Source organism: Pseudochaenichthys georgianus, chromosome 3, assembly GCF_902827115.2.
Source record: "Pseudochaenichthys georgianus chromosome 3, fPseGeo1.2, whole genome shotgun sequence".
Lineage (NCBI taxonomy): Eukaryota > Metazoa > Chordata > Actinopteri > Perciformes > Channichthyidae > Pseudochaenichthys > Pseudochaenichthys georgianus.
This window is the reverse complement of record NC_047505.1, coordinates 20,790,298-20,810,294: the sequence shown is the minus strand read 5'-3', so window position 1 is coordinate 20,810,294 and position 19,997 is coordinate 20,790,298. Positions and strand designations below refer to the sequence as shown.

Below are 19,997 nucleotides of genomic sequence, written 5' to 3'. Positions count from 1 at the left end.
CCTGACCAGCTATATGTATCTAAACTGGTTATTTCAGCAGAGTCATTATTATTTATTTACTATTTTTTGAGAATCTCTGAATTTTAGTCAAATGTATATACCAGTCTCTGTTCTGTTGCCTGAGCCAAGTTTGCCTGCTACATTACGATGTATTATTATTTATTTACTATTTATTGAGAATCTCTATGAATTAAAGTCAAATGTATACCAGTCTGTGTTCTGTTGCCGCATCGGATCTCCGCCAAATGAGTCTTGTCTGTCACTCGATTCTGTCTCCAGAGTCCGACATCAGCCACAGAGGTAGTGTATTATTCAACAGGTGTTCTACTCGTGATGTGCGTGACGTCACTAACCGGCGAAAGCTGTTTTGTTCGGAGCGGTCGTGTAACATCGGAAGTGAGCATGGAAAGTTGTAATAAACCACGATTTATAAATACTGCGGGCATATTGTCATGAATGACATGATTTCCCATTAATAATAGTATATATATTATCGTAATAAGAACAGTATTGTCCTTCATTTCGTAAGCTCTTTAAGTAACCTATAGTTCTCATTCATAACACTCCGTTTGATGTCTCACTATGGGAAATTGTAGCTCCCGTATTGCCAGACCAACCAGAACTTTAACAGGTAGAGCTCTGACTCAACCAGGTGCCCAGCACTGCTTGAGTCACACTGGGAGTAGAACGTCCAGCCTGTTAAGAGGCGGACCAGCTCGCCGCTTGCACCAATGTCTTGGATGGGAGACATCCTGGACAGAGCCCAGGATGCAGCCAGACCCTGAGTCGAAAGAGTTCGCGGACCCGAGGGTGCCTGCGAACTCTGACTCGTATGGGCCCCAAAGCAATTGCTTCCACAAACCAGTGGGAGAGCCGTTGCTTAGTAACAGTCTTGCCCTTATAAGGGTTAGCCCAGGACACAAGGGGTTTGGTCATTATGACGAAGCACCCTTGATCTGTCCCTGTGCGTGCATAAAGCACGGGCTGGACACGGCAAATCCGGCCGCTGTTCCCCGGAGGAATACAGTGGCGGGGAGGATGCCTCAATGTCAAATGTGGTACCTGAACCAACCCCTTTGTTTGTTTGTTTGTAGCCTTTATTTAACCAGGTGAAGCCCCTTGAGATCAAAATATCTCTTTTTCAAGGGTGACCTGCAGGACATTAGTTACACATCCATCCATCCATCCATCTTCTCCCGCTTATCCGTGGTCGGGTCGCGGGGGTAGCAGTTCCAGCAGAGAGCCCCACACTTTCTTTTCCCTGGCGACATCAACCAGCTCTGACTGGGGGATCCCAAGGCGCTCCCAGGCCAGCGAAGAGATATAATCCCTCCACCTGGTCCTAGGTCTACCCGTTGGTCTCTTCCCAGCTGGACGTGCCTGGAACACCTCCCTAGGGAGGCGCCCAGGTGGTATCCTAACTAGGTGCCCGAACCACCTCAACTGGCTCCTTTCAACGCGAAGGAGGAGCGGTTCAACTCCGAGTCCCTCCCTGATGACCGAACTTCTCACCTTATCCCTAAGGGAGACACCAGCCACCCTGCGGAGAAAACCCATCTCGGCCGCTTGTATCCGCGATCTCGTTATTTCGGTCATTAGTTACACATGTAACATAAAAACAACAGAACAACAATAAGGATGACATACAACATAATGTACAGGGTACAGTTTACAAAACTCTATTTACAGTGACAGGTACCATGAGTAAAGGCAGGGTTGGGCTTCAACCACACTCTGTTTGCCCTGGGGCGAACTGAGTGCATGAAGACTGTACAGATAGCGCATGAGTGCCACTGGCTCGCTTGGCAGCTGCCAGGGTCAGCTTCATGTCACACTGTATTCAGATTGTACCACTCAAGGGCCAAGCCCATAGAGCCAAGCGCTCTGGGTGTGGGTGAAAGATCGCCACCCCCGCTTGGGACAGTATGTCCCTGCGTAGTGGGAGCTGCCATGGCCGCCCGCACAGCAGCTGATATATCTCCGCTAGCCAGTACATAGCTGGCCAGTGCGGCATATAGGTGTCTCGTTGGAGGTCCCGTCGTCTACTCTCCTGCCGGGGGTCCTGCCAACCCTATGTCCTGTCCCGTTGGAGGTCCCGCAGACTACTCTTCTAACGGGGGTCCTGCCAACTCCATGCCTTGTCCCGTTGGAGGTCCAGCAGACTACTCTTCTGCCGGGGGTCCTCCCAGCCCTATGTCCTGTCCCGTTGGGGGTCCCGCCTCCCACACTGGTGGCTTAGTGATGTGACACCAAGATGAAAAAATCTAATCCATCTCATTTACCGATGAACATTTCTGCTAAAGACCGGGCAAAGCAGTACTCCGATGTCTTGCACGAAAGTGGGGGAAAACTATTCTGCACCCCGTGCAACTGTGTTGGAGCATAAGAGAAAATCGACGGTGACGACCCACTTTGATTCATTCAAAGATTTGAAAATGCTTTCTGCTGCTGCGGACAAGAATGCCAAACAACTCACGTTCACCGAGGCATCAACCTCCAAAACCCTTTCGAGGGCTACAAGAAACGAAGTGAGTAGCCAAGATTGAAGCTGGTCAGATAACGAACAAGTAAATGAGAGAGAGCGTGATTAAAATAGCCCAATTGCTTTTACAATAAACATTGAATGTGTTTAATTGAATAGTAAAGGGGTTTAACGTTAGTGGCAGGTTGTGTGTGAGAGAGAATAAATAAGACAGCCAATATTTCCAATTTTTTTTTAGCATATTTCTCAACTTCCCGCAATTTCACCGCATAAAATCACATAAAAAACCTGCATGTTTAATCGCATAATCAAGGATTTTTACCCGCGTTTTTCTGGAGGGTCTAATTTACTGTAACAAACTTCAGGAAAGGGCAAACCCCTAAAAGCGTAACAGGGCCTCTTTATAAGGGGAAATACAGCAGGTGAATAGGTTAAACACTTGTACTAATGGATAAGATTATAAAACTTGCCCAGTTGATGACTTACATTTTATCGAATTATTATTTGTTTTTTTAAATATAATTTTTAATGAGGCATTATCTTATTGAGTTCCAAAACTTGCCTTTTTGAAAGGGCTAACACCATTTATTTCTGCCTGTTCTTTTCCTGATCAGTCTTCACTTCACAATGAACCACACCCTTCATCCTGTGTTTTTACGTGCCGGTAAACAATTAGGTATTTTTAAACAGTAGCAGTTTAGTTCTGGTTGTGCTCTCTTCTTCTATGAAATAATCGGCATGCAAAACATAACAATCTGGCTTTAAAATCACTTCAGGTGTCTTGATTTTCGATAAAAATACTATAAAGTTCAATGATAAGGCATTTGATGAGATTAGATAACTTCACTCTAAATTGATGAAAATATATTATCTGCTCTACTTTATTGTCAGTGAAGCGTGCAAAAATATTGTGGTCCAAATAGCTCACAAAAAGATAACTAGCACATTTGAATCTGTGGCTTTACAACAATGAGACGAACATACAATTGTTTAACGAAATGAAAAGCAATCGCCGGGTTTCTTAGCTGTGATCAGTCAACAATGTTTTCCTATTGAATGTAATGTGCAAGAATCCATGGTCAGTAATTGGATTTCAGGGGAGGGGAAATTAATAAAGAAACAATCTAGATGTAAATCTGCGATGCATGTGTATAGTATGAGTGTGTGTGTGTGTGTGTGTGTGTGTGTGTGTGTGTGTGTATGTGTGTGTGTGTGTGTGTGTGTGTGTGTGTGTGTGTGTGTGTGTGAGAGTGTGTGTGTGTGTGTGTGTGTGTGTGTGTGTGTGTGTGTGTGTGTGTGTGTGTGTGTGTGTGTGTGTGTGTGTGTGTGTGTGTGTGTGTGTGTGTGTGTGTGTGTAAATGGACAGAGCACTATGCATGATGAATACTTACTGTCTTGATGTGTGATATCTTAAGTGGTGAAAACGAAAAGTCCCAAGGAGGTAGTTATATAATACGCCAAAGCCAATTGGATTTGGAAGTCATTTGGCGGTGTGTCTGACTGCAGAAGGATGTCATTGGCTTAGCTGTGGAGAATACGTGAATTTTGCAAAATCAAATTTAGCAAACCTACTTTTCTCACCAAGGCTTTAATCCTTGATTAAGTTATTGCATACTCCTTCTTCAATCCGATCCTTCTGCATTATGATTTAGTACAGTAAGTACAATCTCTTAAGAATCAGGACAAACTTTATGTCTCGAGCACGAAGGCTTAAATATCTACAAAAAATATTTTTACACTACACTACACTCTTGAAAACGAGATTTGTAATATTTCATTCTAAAGCCACAAATGGTAAGAAGCTGCAATAAAAGCCTCCACCTTTCTGAGAAGGCTTTAGGCAAGATTTTGGAATCTGGCAGGAGGGATTTTCACCGATTCAGCTACAAGAGCATTAGAGAGGTTGGCCACTGGGCGATAAGGCCTGGCTCAGAGTCAGTGGTCCAGTTCATCCCAAAGCTGTTGGATGGGGTCGAGATCAAGGCTCTCTGCAAGCCAGTGAAGTTCTTCCACACCACACTGAGCAAAGCATTTCTTCCTCTTGCCATTCATTTTTTAAAGCCAAACACTGTTGCTCCTGAATCAATCATAAACAAACATACACACAAAGGAAGTACGGTGCTTTTAAAATATATATATATATATATGTTGTGGCTTAAGGCAGCACACTTCTGTTTGCATTATACTTATCACCAGCCAATTGATTGTTGTTGGTGAAGTTTACATTTATGTATACAGTACAAATACATAATTATTATAGATTACATGTCCAGTAACATGTTGATATTGTGGAAGTCATTTGAGTTTCAAGGACGACAGAAACATTGGATTGAGATGGCTCTAGTGCATCTTCTAGAATGAGGGATACAGTGCTTGATGGCCAAGTCCCCCAAGTAACATCTCTGGTGTTTCAGTTTCAATTTAGTACTAAATAGGAAAAATTCCATGTCTCTGCCTTTCTGATTGGAATAGAAAATCATGTAATATCCGAAAAATCGGCCCATCTGTTTTTGTCCCTGTTTTTCAAAAACAGATGAAATAACAGAAGTGATGGGCATGACTGACATCATGACAATTATACACATGAAAAAACAACATCTTACAGGCCTGCTGTCATTTGTACACCCATTCTGACAAAGGAATGTTCGAGAAATCGGGGAAAACAGATTGAATTAACTATTTGAATCCAGGTTTAATTTTGATCAAATCAGAATTGTGATTGTTTCGAACATTGGTAAGACCTATCAATTGCATGTTGGGTGAATTTTGCAGTGTTACTTTCAAGGTTAAATTGAGCTTTGTTTTGTGTTATACAATGCCAACATGTCCCCAAAGGGCAGAAACTATAAATCTGCCCTAGTACCACAATAAAACATTTGTGTACATGGTATGCTTTTGTGATGCATCAAAACAAATGTATGGATAATCCACGTATCTCTTTTTCAATATAGCCAAATAGTGATCAATAATTATATAGTAAAGTTTTTTCGTAGTTTTTCTAGGAATTGTGTCAATGGTTTCAGAATCAAAAAGTCCATTCACTTCATAAAACTGTAACTATCTCTCTTAGCTGTTGGTTATAAACCCTTTTTTTGTTGTTTAAGTGAAGGGACTCTTCTTGAAACATCCTATCAATCCGTTCAGGAACACAATTGGCTGTATACGTGTATTCAACTGGCTGAGAGTGATGTGTGGCTGTCTACTAATAATAGCCATCACTTCACAGCACTTAACTCAATGTTATGGTTCCTTATCCAAAGCCACTGCCTTCTCCTTCCTATACTTCAGATTTTACTTTTGTGGCCTGAAACAATTTATTAACCTAAATCTTTGAGGACACAGGTAGTTAAAATCTACTCCAGCATATACTGGGTGTACTCTTGCTAGAGGATGTTGCTGTCGCTGCCTTTTCAGTTTTTTTCCCATGACGCGCAGTATGGTATAAAAATTGACCAGTCAAATGAAGATCAGTCGTAGGTCACATGTCATAAGGCTGTTGGTAGGAGTTTGAATGGCTTTGCTGATCCAAAATTATTTCTCTGGCTGCCTTAAAGGTATATCATAATTCTTGTTTATATGCACATAGCACATTGCCTATTTTATTTATTTGACTACTAAGAGAAAGCAATGTCCTTTCTCCTGGAAGTTAATGAATTTATTTTGGTTTGTTTACTCCCATTTACCGATACCAGGGACTTCAAAAATTGGTTTGACACTTAAAGGTGGGGTAGGTAAGTTTCAGAAACTGGCTCGAGATACACTTTTTGTTATATTCCATGGAATGCTCTTAACATCCCGATAGCAATGTATATCTTAAATGCTTTGACAAAAAATCCATAAAAAAATGTCATCTGTAGAAGCCGTAATACTGTAAAAAGTACAACCAATTGGATGGCCTACCTGTCAGCCTTCCATCGGGGCACAAACTTATCTCGTGCCCTCATTGGTCATGTGCGCATTTGTGTGTGTTGGAGGAGGGGCTCTATAAGGAAGTGGCAGATTTTCTCCGGTTGTGTATTTCCAAATTCTAGCGATCTCGAGCCGGTTTCTCAAACTTACCTACCCCACCTTTAATGAATTAACCTTGGGAAATACCAAGCATATGTGCTGATCTAATATTTCCAAGCATCTCTGACATTATTGTTTTCACTTTGCATCACAGATTATCGGGGTGCTGGCATGTTGTCATCCAAACGGTTTAGATTTGTTTTCCCAGAGTGTAAAGGCCCGGACACACCAAGCCGATTTAGGCCGTCGCTAGATGTCGATAAATGTCTGGCCGTCGATTAGGGATGCCAGAAACTGACCATGATCAAATTCGAAAATTGGACAGCCCTGGCAAATATTAATCGATGTAGCGTTCTGTCGCCAGAGTTGGGTGTAACGCGTTACTGTAATAATATTACTTTTGTCGGTAATGGAGTAGTGTAACGCGTTACTTTTATAATTCAGTAATCACACTACAGTTACTAACATTGCCCCGACACGCGTTACTTCATTACTTTTATAACATAATCACACTCACTGAGAGACAAGAGGGGTTTCCGCCGCAGGTTTATATACATGTAGGCCTATGTAATCTGCACGACTTGCGAGACCACATCTCCACGTGCAGTGCTGCATAAACATGGCTGAGTCTTTTCATCTGTAAACTCCCTCAACGGGCCGCTCGCTCTCTTTTGTTGATCGCCCTCTCACGGGTGAACAGTTCAATGTCCCGCTTCATTGTAGGAATTCTGCCATGTCTCTACCACTTTAGTTTAACCATCTCTGTTACTAAGTTATGGAATACTAAATAAATAAGTAATTAGATACCTTACCGTTACTGCGCTCATAAAGAATGATAAGAATAATGCGTCTTGAACTGGTTTCATTAATTAGTGTCCTGACGTTTCACAGACTGTTAGCTTGTTGTGGTAGGCTGGTAGCCTATTTTAGAGCATATAAAAAGAAAGACTTGTGTTATGTCTTCCTTAATGCAATAGTAATTGGGGGTGCAAGTGGAGTCTCGCAGAGGCAAAACTGTGGCGCGCTTACACTGTAGGTGCACCGCAGTCTGCGTGATCTGCCTGTAGGGAGGGGCGGGCCGGCCCTGCGAGTAAAGTAACGAGTAAAGTAACGAGTAAAGTAACGAGTAAAGTAACGAGTAAAGTAACGAGTTACTTTATGTAGAGAGTAACGAAGTAGTGTAATATATTACTTTTTTTTTAAAGTAATATGTAATATATTACTTTTTTTTAGTAACGACCACATCTCTGCCTGTCGCCCTACTCAGATTGGTGTGTCCCGCACCTTTGTGTCCTTTCGGCCGTTCCAACACCTTCCGCCGCCGGTTCGACATGTCGAATCGGCCGCGGAGCCTTCGGAGGCTGTCGGCAAAAGAAATCACTCTGATTGGCTGTTCAGCTAAGCGAAACACTATTTGCCTGAATGGGAGTGCAGTACAGTACTTAAGTAAATGTACTTTGTTACTGTCCACAATCTGCCTAGAAATATTTGAATGTTGTAGCTGTTCAAGATGGTCATTTTAAAATGTTTTAAAAATATACTGCTAGTTAAATCAATAATAATGCTACGGCTGCAACTGACAGTTATGTAGGCACATTTAGATTTTTCTTAACGCTGTGTGATTAAAAGAATAAACACAAATAGCAGGATAGGCACACATATTTGCTATATCTTGCCCCACTGAAAAGGCACTGCACCAATACTGTTAAAAATATTCAACCCAGTCTCACAGCATTTCGTGTTATAGTCACGACATTTAATCTATTGATTTGTGTTCAACAACACGATTTTCCCCTTTTTTTCATGTCACAGAACGATTTGAAAAGCAATGCATTTCTATTGGTTGTGTGTTTCGTGCCTGCAACACGTCTTTTTGTCCAGTCCCCAGAACTACACATGCTGGCTATTGTGTTTCGCAAAATGTTCTATGGGACGTCTCTACTGGGAACGTTTTTCCCACAGTTAGAAGTTGCCAGTATTAAACACATTGGTGTTATCAAATTTAAAACATATAATTAATAAATGGGTGAAAATTGCTTGTGTCCATAATGGGCAGTATTAATATATCAGCCTGTCCTCCTTCAAAAAACAACCATATAGGTCGATTGTTCAGCAGCTTATTACGACCCAGAGTCACGGTTTAAAGTGTAGCACGTCTAGTGGTTATACAAGAAAAACATGTTCCCCTTGATTGCAAACGCTCCGGAGATTCTTTTATTCACAAATAATCCTCTCTGGAAAATCCTAAATTGTGCAATAGTTTGGCCATTAAAATGCTTTTTGATTAGATTTCTAGGGAGAAGTGTATATTGTACTTTTATAATCTACGTCCAGTGGATGTGTAGGATCTATAGTTTGATAGATATTATGAAGATGATTTGAGGTTTCGCCAGGAGAACGTGTATATGCGGCAGCTTCCATGTAAAGTTAGCGTCAACCCTCACGGGGTGAAAACAGTATTTCCGGTCTCGAAGTTTTCATAATAAAACCGGAAGTATTCCCCTCACTGTCAAATCATTACACAGTGATATCTGCATTACTCATCCACTAAAAAACATCAGTTCATCCTTGTTAATTACACAATATTGATTGGTTTAAATTGTGTACAATGCTTTTGTGTTTTTACCTTCGATTCGGAGAAACAAATAGTTGTTATGGATTTTAGACACTACAGAGTTTCCAAAGACACTACACTACCCAGAATCCCGAGCTATCGTTTGGGACTACAACATCCGCCTTGCTTTACAAACCCCGTGATTAGTTCTCAAGCTCTATGATTGGATGTTGGAGTGGCAGTGCGACAAGGTTACACCGAGCGTCAAACAGCTCTTTGAAATGGAATGGAACAACGGCAGACTATCCAAAACTGGACTTGGACGGGTCCAGCCCAGCCCCCCCCCCCCCCCCAGAACTACACATGCTGGCTATTGTGTGTTCTATGTTCTATGGCACATCTCTTGTAGTTTTAAAAGACGTTTTCGTATTTCCCATAATTAGAAGTTATCAGTATTAAACTGTGAACACCCCTTGAGATTTAAGGGATACGAAACACAGAGGTGTTATCAAATGTAAAACATATAATTTATAAATGGGTGAAAATTGCTTTTGTCCATAATGGGCAGCATTAATGTACCCACATGACAGCTAAGGTCAGAAGAGCTTTATTTAACAGCTGGTCTTATGTCTGTGACCCCTCCTGTTGTTAATTGATATGCCTGAAACATCCACTTGTCAAGGTTCAGAGGCAAATTTTGCAAATATGGCAGTAGCCATCGATCATCTTAAGATAAGATAAGATAAGATATACTTTATTTATCCCAAGTTGGGAAATGTTTTTGTTACAGCAGCATGTACTACTTTGTTCTACTCCACTATATTTCAGAGGTTAACCTGGTATTTTTACTCCACTACATGTATTTTAGTTACTTTGCAGATTCTGATTAATGATGTGAAATATATACAACCCATATACAAAAAAAGGGTATCTCGAGCCGGTTTCTCAAACTTACCTACCCCACCTTTAAGTAATTTGTCAGACTTAATATTTATCTGTTGATACCCCCAACGTTTTTTCTTATTCAAAAGAAGACCTTAACTTAAAGTATTCTTTAATGTTTAAATAAAGCCTTATTAGTTTTTCTGTTTTGCACATCCTCCTGTTAATATCTTTAGACATCCTGCACTAAACTGTTTTATTGTAGAGATCACTACAGTATCTTCTTGATATTTTCTATTCTTTATTTCAATCATTGACCTTCTACTTTCCCCCTATTTTGTATGAGCTACTCTTAATATTTAAATGTTTTCATCAAATATAACATTCAACAACACAATGCTGCTGTTAGTGCTTTAACCACTAGGCGGTGCGGGTTAAAAAACCAGTGGTCTATAGTTAATAAAACATAATAATATCAGCTATTGAAATTCTGATTCCATAGATGTGTCTCCCATCACCCAAAACCCCTCACTATTCTTTCAACTCAGTATATTACATTCTTTAATCTAAAAACGACAAGTCCCTTTATATCAGTAGTGCACCGTTATGGTGTAAATACAGTCTATTTACCAATTGGATCAAACATAAAAGTCAGCCGAATTAGTGTTGATACCGCAAGGAGACGTATTGTGTGAAGAGAAATTGAAGATGTTGTTTAATTGCTGATATATTTATGATCCACATCACGTATTCAGTTTCGGCGGGATTTCTTCCAGTTTGTTCAAAGGTCTTCTCATCAGGGCTCTATAAATAAATAACTACGGCAGATGTGTAATATTTAATGCAGCCAAACCGTGTATTACAATGCCGTTATGTGATGACTTCCAAAGAGAAAAGCAAGCACACTCGGATTAAAGTATTATTATCTCTTTTTTTAATGTTTTTCGGATTTCATATTGCATTGACACTAGGGGTGTAACGGTACACGTACCCGTACCGAAATTATTCGGTACGGGCCCTTCGGTTCGGTACACGTGTGTACCGAAGTGTACCGAACGAATATAACGTTAAACGTAAAAAAATTGAAAACGTGAACAACTTCTTGGAAGTAATCTCAGGTGCTGCGTCGCAGCATTCAGAGTAATTTGCTCCCATTGTGTTCAACGCGTCATAGAGCGAGCAAGTCATTTAATTGGACGAGCTGGTCAGAGGGATGCGTTCAAATGTAGTCAGTAATTTGAGGAACTGTCAAAATGGCGAACGCAGATAAAGTTGAGCTCGAAAATCCTCCAGCATCATTGAAGTCTCCGGTTTGGGAACATTTTGGTTTCGCAGTTACGTACAAGGATGACGGACAAAGACAGGTGGACCGAACCAAAGCTGCAAACCCAACTCCCACTAGCATTTAAGCCTCCACCACTCGCAAAAACTTCAGACCGAGCCAAAGTTATTACAAACGGCAAATGTCCTTATGTTGCCATGTTAGCAAAGCGCTACCTGGCTGTATCTGCTACTACCTCTGTCCCTAGCGAGAGGGTGTTCTCCACGGCAGGAGACATTGTTAGTTCATCTTTCTTTCAAAAAACATGAAATCACAAGCAAGTCCTAATGTCAAACTGGCTGCTTAGGTACTAGTAGGCTACAGTACAGTACAAATACAGATTATTTCAGTTCATCAAAAAGCTGCACCTTAATGTTTATTTTATTATATTTTATATTTATTTGACTGAATATTAATAGTTTAATAATAATTAAAAACCCAAAACTAATATTTTATGTTTTGTGAGTACTAGTACAGTAAAGTTCAAATACAGATTATTTCAGTTCATCGAAATGCTGCACCTTAATGTTTATTTTATTATATTTTGTATTTATTTGAGTGAATACATTATTCACAGTTTAATAATAATTAAAAAAAAATATGTTATGTTTTGTGATAATTTTTTCTGCTGTACCGAAAACGTACCGAACCGTGACCTAAAAACCGAGGTACGTACCGTACCGAAATGTTTGTGAACCGTTACACCCCTAATTGACACCATATCCCAACGTGCATTGCGGCTAAAACATCCAATCACCGAGCTTCAACCATAGCTGAGGATCTTGGGTAATCAGTGCAGTGGGTGTGTAACCAGTGGTGTAACAAGGTTGTGATTGGCCCTGGTGCAAATATTTTTGTTGGGCCCCCCCGCCCAACTCAGCGCTGCTTGCTTCTTTTTTTTTCTCTCTCTCTCTCTCCACTTTCAAAATCTATTTAAAACTCATAACAAACAAACAAAATTCCCAAAGTTGTCTTGAAATTAACTAGGGCTGTCAGTCGATTAAAATATTTAATCGATTAATCGCGTGCGTTGGAGCTATGTGCAACTCAAGGCATATGCTCAAACGGGAGCTGCCTGGACGCTGCAATCATGTTGCGCACTATCCGTGCTGAGTGTGCTGACTTTTCGTACAATGTCCCACTGTCTGGCTGCCTGCATAAAGTCAAGTGCTCGGTGCAGTTGTGGCGAAATGTCGCTCCTCTGTTTTCATTTAAACAGCTCCTTATATCCGTTAGCGCAGCTAGCTAGCACCAGATGCTAACAACAACAATGCACGTAAGGTCTCTCTCTCGCTCGGGCCACACATACACACACCCTCCCGGTCCTCCCGATGGCCAGTCGGTGCCTGCCGGTGAGCGTGGAAGTGTGGTCTGCCACAAGCGGGCGGCAGGAGCGGGGCTGTCAGCATCAGCTTGTAGATGGTATTTTAAACTCGATGCGCTCTGAAACTACGGGCGGCCGAGGAAAAAAATACACATGCGTTAATCGCGTTAAAATAATTAGTGGCGTTAATTTTTTTTTGCGTTAACGCGTTATTAACGCGTTAACTTGACAGCCCTAAAATTAACTTAATAAATAAATGAAACGAAAAATATAGCCTACTTATGCAAACAACATTGAATCTGGACTTGAAATGATTCTGATTAGGCCTATTCGTCATTATTCCTGGAGCACGCGCTCTATCTCTCTTTCTCTCACTCTCTCACTCTCACTCACAAACACAGGCTTCAAATCAAGTCGTCATTATTGCAACAAATACACACTTGCAACTGATAACACTGGCAATTATTTTATATTTATTAGACTATTAAAAATCATGCTTCAAAAAACAACGGCACAGTGAACTAATCACACAATCACAGAATGAATCATTCTTCAACATGGCACAGCGGCCAAACGTTATCACAGACACAGGTTAGGTGCGCACCATGCGCATTTTCCAACATAAGAGAGGTCACAATTACATTGCTACAGATTTAAATCTCCGATCCCTCTCCATAACAAGAGAAAAGCTACTCATCACCATTAGAAGTTAATCTTGCGGGCCTTGCGCTCAGCAAAGTCGTCAACAACGCTGCTCAGGTCTAACTTCCGGGCCCTGCTGTTCTCTATTGAGAGTGTTGCCAATCCACTGAGTCGTTCTTGTCCCATGCTGCTTCTTAAATACGTCTTAATCAATTTGAGCTTTGAGAATGAGCGTTCTGCGGTCGCAACAGGTATGGTGAGATATAACAGCAATGCTGTGCACACTTCGCTAAATGTGGCTGCCATTGAGCTGTGGTCCACAACTTAGCAAAACAATCTATAAAATCCTATATAATCCTATAGAATCTTGTTATCGAACATAGTCATATTTGTAAGCCATGCTAAATAATTCTATAGAATACTATAGAAATCTCTAGATCATTCTGTAGAATACTATACATTTGTACTTTTCTATAAACTTCTAAAGAATTCTATAGGACAGAACCGACTCTTGACATATCTGTAGAAATCTATAGCATTCAAAGAAAACATGCATGACATTTTCTCTCTGATGCAACCTATACTAAATTCTATAGAATTATATAGAATGATATAAAACTCGTCTTTAAATCTACATCATTTTGTGGAACTGAGCTGCTTTGCATAAGCTGTACGGGTAGATCCCTTTGAAATCTTTACAACTGTATACTGGATTATGTGCCCAATTAAATGATGTAACATATACATAACCATATACAACCATACAACATATTGGAATGGAACTCTAAACTGAATGAATGTCACTGTCCTTGTATTCTGATGTAAATGCTCCAGAATTTCTGTGACTGCATCTGTACGTATACGTTGATCACTTTTGTTATGTAACTAATTATCTGTTACAACTGGAGATCAAAGCAAGTGACATATAACAATATATATTGTTAGTGTGAGTCTGTTACAAACAACTCATTGGAGTCTGCAGTACTCTACTCTGTTTTGCAGTCTATTACACTGTAAAAAAAGATCGTAATTTTACAGGAAATAACTGTAAATGTTTATAGCAATTATCATGGTTTTTTAAATAACTTGCAAAATCCTGTAAAATGACAGATATTAACTATAAATTAACAACCCAAAACATTACTTTAAGTATTTTGACAATAACAACAAATAACGTTTATTTCCATTTTTTTTTACAGTTTTACTATATAATAATAATTTACTATATAATATTTACAGTATTTTTGCACTTTCAGAAAATACATGCAGATGTACGTAAAATAAAAAGTATTATCCGTAATTAAATATGTAACTCGTAATATAAAAGTGTATTACTATTATAAGACTTTAAGATATTTCTTTGTAATTTTAAGGTAAACATAAAAGTGTCAAAAAAAGCGTCAAATAAAAAAAACGTAAAATGTAAGTAAAACATTTTTACATAAATAATGTTCTCAATATTCGATTGAATCTACCAGAAACACAAAATATCCAATGTTGAAACAAATGTAAATAAATATGTTCTCATTCAATTCCTAACTTACTATATTGTAAACATCTACAGTTGACAATATCATTAAAAAAATAAAAAAATCATAGAAAGTGGAGAAATCTCTGCAGGGACTAGGGAGGACCCAGGTTTAAAACACACACTGTTATTTACTCAACAATAAGTTACAGTTATCCTTGTTTTATGTATGTGTTCTGTTGCTGTGTTTTTTTTCCATTGGTCAATATACAGTAATAAGCCTTAGTCTTCTTACAGTATAAGGTATGGTTTTCGGATTCTGGCCGGCAGCCAGAGCTACGGCACTTGAAATAGAATTCAGCCAAAACACGGCAGACAAGTCAGGCATGTTTGGAATGAGTCCACAACACTCCTGATTGGTTAATATAAACGTAATCGAAGAAACCTGCCAATGAGAACTGTCTGCGCCTGTCGTTCACATTTGAAACATCCACGTCAGTTTGAGCGGGTCTCCTCCTGCGAGTTACGGCTGTCTGTGTGTCTGCTGCAGGAGTTTATGGATTAATATCGGGATCGTTTTACATCTACACGTTAAATATGAGCATCGGGACGTCAACAAAGAACAGAAGACTTGAGATCTGGGGAGTCCTGCAACTGTAATGGAGTTAAATATGTATTTAGATACTCCTTAGTTTGTGAATGTTTTATTTTTTATTTAAGGTTACGTTTCTTCTTTTAGTTAGCTGAGTTTCTTCCCGTTAAGTTGGTATGCATCATTAATAGGTTGTTAAATGTTAAGAAGCCCTGAGATGCTGTTTCTTGCAAGATGTTGCGCCCGGGAAACCTGGCGTGACAGGTGGCTGCTAACGTTAGCTTACAGCTTATTGCAGTGCTGCCCCCCCACCCTCTCGTCTCCAACACGGGAGAATTACACATAAACATGCAGCGGCGTGTCACAGTGTTGTCGCCAAGTTTAATATAAAGTTTCACAGATTTCTTACAGCGGAATCTAGTTTGTTAATGTTCAGTAGCCAACAGCTAGCATAAACAGCTAACCGCTAACGTTCGGCTAACTTGCTAGTTAGCTCTGCTCTATATATTACAAGCTAACAGCTAATGTCACACTGTGTGAACCAAAATACTTTTTGTATTACTACATCATACATGCTTGGTCCAAATCACTGCTAAAATGTATTATTTTTGAAAATGTATAGTAAAGAAACACTCAGCCATGCATGAAATAACATAGCAAAAGAATACGGGTAATGTTTGACCCATGTTGTGCCTTAGAAGTGTAGTGATACAAACATGATTTTTATTCAAAAAGTAAGAAAGGGAAAAATAAAAATTAGAATTGGTGTTGATCCAAAACAGGTTAATTGAGGAATACCTGGAATCCTGAATGGTTAAAGTAATTTATTGCAAAGATATTTACAATTAAACTAATTCGGGTCACTTTTGACTAGTGCTGCGTACCGGTACGCCGAACCGGTACTGGACTTGTAAAAAGTTTCGGTTCAAGTCCGGTTAAAACCGGAACGTCAGGAACCGGTACTTGGACTCGCAAAAAAACTAGCACTTCCGTATATTCTGGTGTCTGTGGTTATTTAAACATTCCCTGATCAACGTTATTCAGCGTCAATAAATGAGTGCTAATCCCAGTGTGCTCAGTGTACAACATCACATGTCATTTCACCTTTGACTCACGGTTTGAAAACGGAGCATTTCGCCACATGCTAATACTAACCGGAAGTGAAGAATTTTCAGACTAAAAGTATTAAGTAAATAGTGTGAACTTCCGTTTTTTTCAGAATAAAACTGATTTAGATTAAATAGTGTATTTAATTCAAAATTAGGTCATATCAACATTGATTTTAATTTCTAACAGTATGTATGTACATCACTATGTATGTAGTATGTACTGTATAATGTACACATGTAGAGTTGTAGAAAATACATGCTGTACAGTACACTCACAGTGTAGCCTAGAGTAGATGTGTAACAGTGTAATGCGTATAGTCTACTCTACACTCTACCTTTCAGCAAAGTGTTAGGGATGTAGGCTCAGTCAGCTCAGGGACTGTTTGGTTACTTTAGTTTGGTAAATGAAATAAATGTTTGAACTTTGTAGTAGTTCACTGTAGTTGCTGTCATAAGTCATTTGTAGACTAAGTGGCAACAAGTGTTATTTTTACATTTGTACTTTGTAGAGAAATGTAGACACAAGTTGGAAGGGAGCACAATAAACCTGACCTGAGTTTGAATTTGAGTTGATTATGAGTTAATTTTCAATTGATAATTAGCTCACAATAAGTTCACTTTAGTTACTCACAACTTGACACAAGCCTGAACTTCTGGACTTGAGTCCGGACCTGAACCTGAATGTGAGTCCAGGTACGCAGCACTACTTTTGACACATGTTGGTTGTATGTTGTGTAACAAAGGGTTAACATGACAGCTGTGATGTTCACTCTTTTGACAGAGCACCAGTGGACAGTGAGGACTATGGAAGACAAGATGTGATGGCTTTGTGTGGAAAGCTGCTGAAGCCAGCCTGTGTCCCTCTCATCAGTCTCTCCAGGCAGCACCCAGCTATTCTTCCATCTTGCAGATAAAAAGACTTTGATATGTGAGTAATAACTAACTTGTGTCTAAAGTATTTAAAAATACCCCACATTGTACAAGTACAGGACAATCAGACCTTGTTCAACAAAGTTCATCAGACAATTGTTTTGTCTTTGAGGTACAGCCGCAGCAGAGAGTCTGAGTTTGAAGAAAACACTAACATTGTATTTAGTGTTGTTTAATCAATCAATATTTACTGGTCTTGAATTTCCTCACTGGATTACAAAATGCTCGAATCTTATTGTACAGGGACATTATGCAGATTCAATCACCTGAAGATGAAAATATAGATTCATCGATATGTACCATCTTAAGGAAATAGACTGTTAGTGGTATTGACCGAAGCTCCGCAGCTGTAGCTAGGCGCTGCTAATGAAAACTCAAGTGCTCAATTTGTTGGTGTTTCTTTTTTATTAAAAATTGACCAAGCATATCTTCCTCTTCGAAATCCCAGTTGTACTTCGCTAACACGCAGTGCCTGGGAGGGTGCGTTTGATTGTTCCCACCCTTACCTCACTTATGGACTAGGTCATGTTGGACAAGCAATCCAGTGGTTAGTTTTAGGGTAACCTCCATTGTTTTATTTTTTATTTATTCACTTTAAGAGAAAGGGATTTCAGAAACAAGTCTCACAAGTTTGGCTCGAGGTAAAATTAACAAAAGCGAACTGTTGTTAGACTATGTTCCCCCCCTTCTAAACTTATGAAATAATCAATGCCCTTGGGATGCTCTCAATAACGTGTGTGTGTGTGTGTGTGTGTGTGTGTGTGTGTGTGTGTGTGTGTGTGTGTGTGTGTGTGTGTGTGTGTGTGTGTGTGTGTGTGTGTGTGTGTGTGTGTGTGCTTCAAAGGTCCATCATACAAGATTTAGGGGATCTATTGGCAGCTGCTGATAATAACATCCATCATTATGGTTGTCTAATAGTTATTGCTTCACTTCCTCCTCCAGCACCTGGACACAGCAGGAACCTACTGTACGCCAGGATCCTGTTTGTGGACTTCAGCTCTGCCTTCAACACAATCCATCAGGACCAGAACCTCTCTCCATCAGGACCAAAACCTCTCTCCATCAGGACCAGAACCTCTCTCCATCAGGACCAGAACCTCTCTACATCAGGACCAGAAACTCTCTCCATCAGGACCAGAACCTCTCTCCATCAGGACCAGAACCTCTCCCCATCAGGACCAAAACCTCTCTCCATCAGGACCAAAACCTCTCTCCATCAGGACCAGAACCTCTCTCCATCAGGACTAGAACCTCTCGCCACCTCAACAAGGCCCGCCCCCCCACTGACACTTTACCTCAGCCACAACGCAGACTCTGCATGGAGATCACAGGATGGTAAATAATGCAATGTTTAAATATTGCTTACTGCACATATGTTATATTCTATAATTTAGTGCATTCTATTTCTTAAAGGTGGGGTAGGTAAGTTTCAGAAACCGGCTCGAGATACACTTTTTGTTATATTCCATGGAATGCTCTTAACATCCCGATAGCAATGAATATCTTAAGTGCTTTGACAAAAAATCCATTAAAAAATGTAATCTGTAGAAGCCGTAATACTGTAAAAAGTACAACCAATCAGGCCTATTGGATAGCCTACCTGCCTGTCAGCCTTCCATCGGGGCACAAACTTATCTCGTGCCTTCATTGGTCATGTGCGCGTTCGTGTATGTTGGAGGAGGGGCTCTATAAGGAAGTGGCAGATTTTCTCCGATTGTGTATTTTCAAATTCTAGCGATCTCGAGCCGGTTTCTCAAACTTACTACCCCACCTTTAATATAGTTCGCTATCTGTGTACTTTTTTAAATGTTGTATTTGTATGTACGACACCTCCTCATACGTGTGAACCTACCTGGCAATAAACCCGTTTCTAATTCTGATCTTTTTGTCCTCTAGGTTGCACTGCCACGTCTACAGTAGCGCAGAATGGACAGAGGAAACATGATTGGGCCTTTTTTTTTGCAGCCAATATACATTCTCCTACAACTTGGGATAGGAGGGTGAGTGAACAAGTTATCCATTGGTTGGAATTTACCATTGTTAGACGTACTAAATCCTGCACACTGCTCCTTCAAATTGACAATGTGAACATATGTCGCCATTTTGTAATTTCTGTTATTTTCAGTTGAGAATGTTTCAAAGTAATCTTAAAAAATAAGTATGATGTTTAAATATGAAATGCTGTATTCATTAGTTGTACTATAATTCTACAAATATTATTAAGTAGTATTAGTAATTGTTTCCTACAGAACATTTTGTGATGTCATTTTGTTGAACCTGTTTGATTGGAAAATATTAGAAAAAAGCTGCAAAATAACAGTATTCTCCCGTTAGAACTTTAGGTTCTGTATTTATTTTAGAGTTTGATCATACAAATCTAATAAAAAAAAAATGTGAAAAACTGTTTTTCTCATCAGAACTTTATTTAAAGGTCCCATGTCATGGCCATTTCCACTGATCATAATTCCATTGTTGAGGTCTACTAGAATAGATTTATACTGTGCAATCTTCCAAACTCACATTGGTTTCGCATACAGCATCTCTGTAAAAAATGTGTATTCAGCAGTATTCACTTTCTCCACTAAACGGCTCGCTGCAGCTCTTGCCCCCCCCCCCCCTCCCGATTGGTCGGGACCAGTCGGGACGTTGTGAATCGCGCTGAGCTCCGTGGAGGTGTGATTTCCT

The 19,997-nt window shown here is 39.8% G+C and overlaps 1 long non-coding RNA gene across 1 annotated transcript; it reads left to right on the top strand.

The window, feature by feature from the left end:
• Window positions 1–1,953: 1,953 nt before the first annotated feature.
• LOC139433127 (uncharacterized) lies at window positions 1,954–19,611 on the top strand. The gene is made up of 4 exons (XR_011642706.1): window positions 1,954–2,528; window positions 17,164–17,310; window positions 18,255–18,647; window positions 19,209–19,611. It is a non-coding gene; the product is annotated as an uncharacterized lncRNA (long non-coding RNA).
• The last annotated feature ends 386 nt before the right edge of the window (window positions 19,612–19,997 follow it).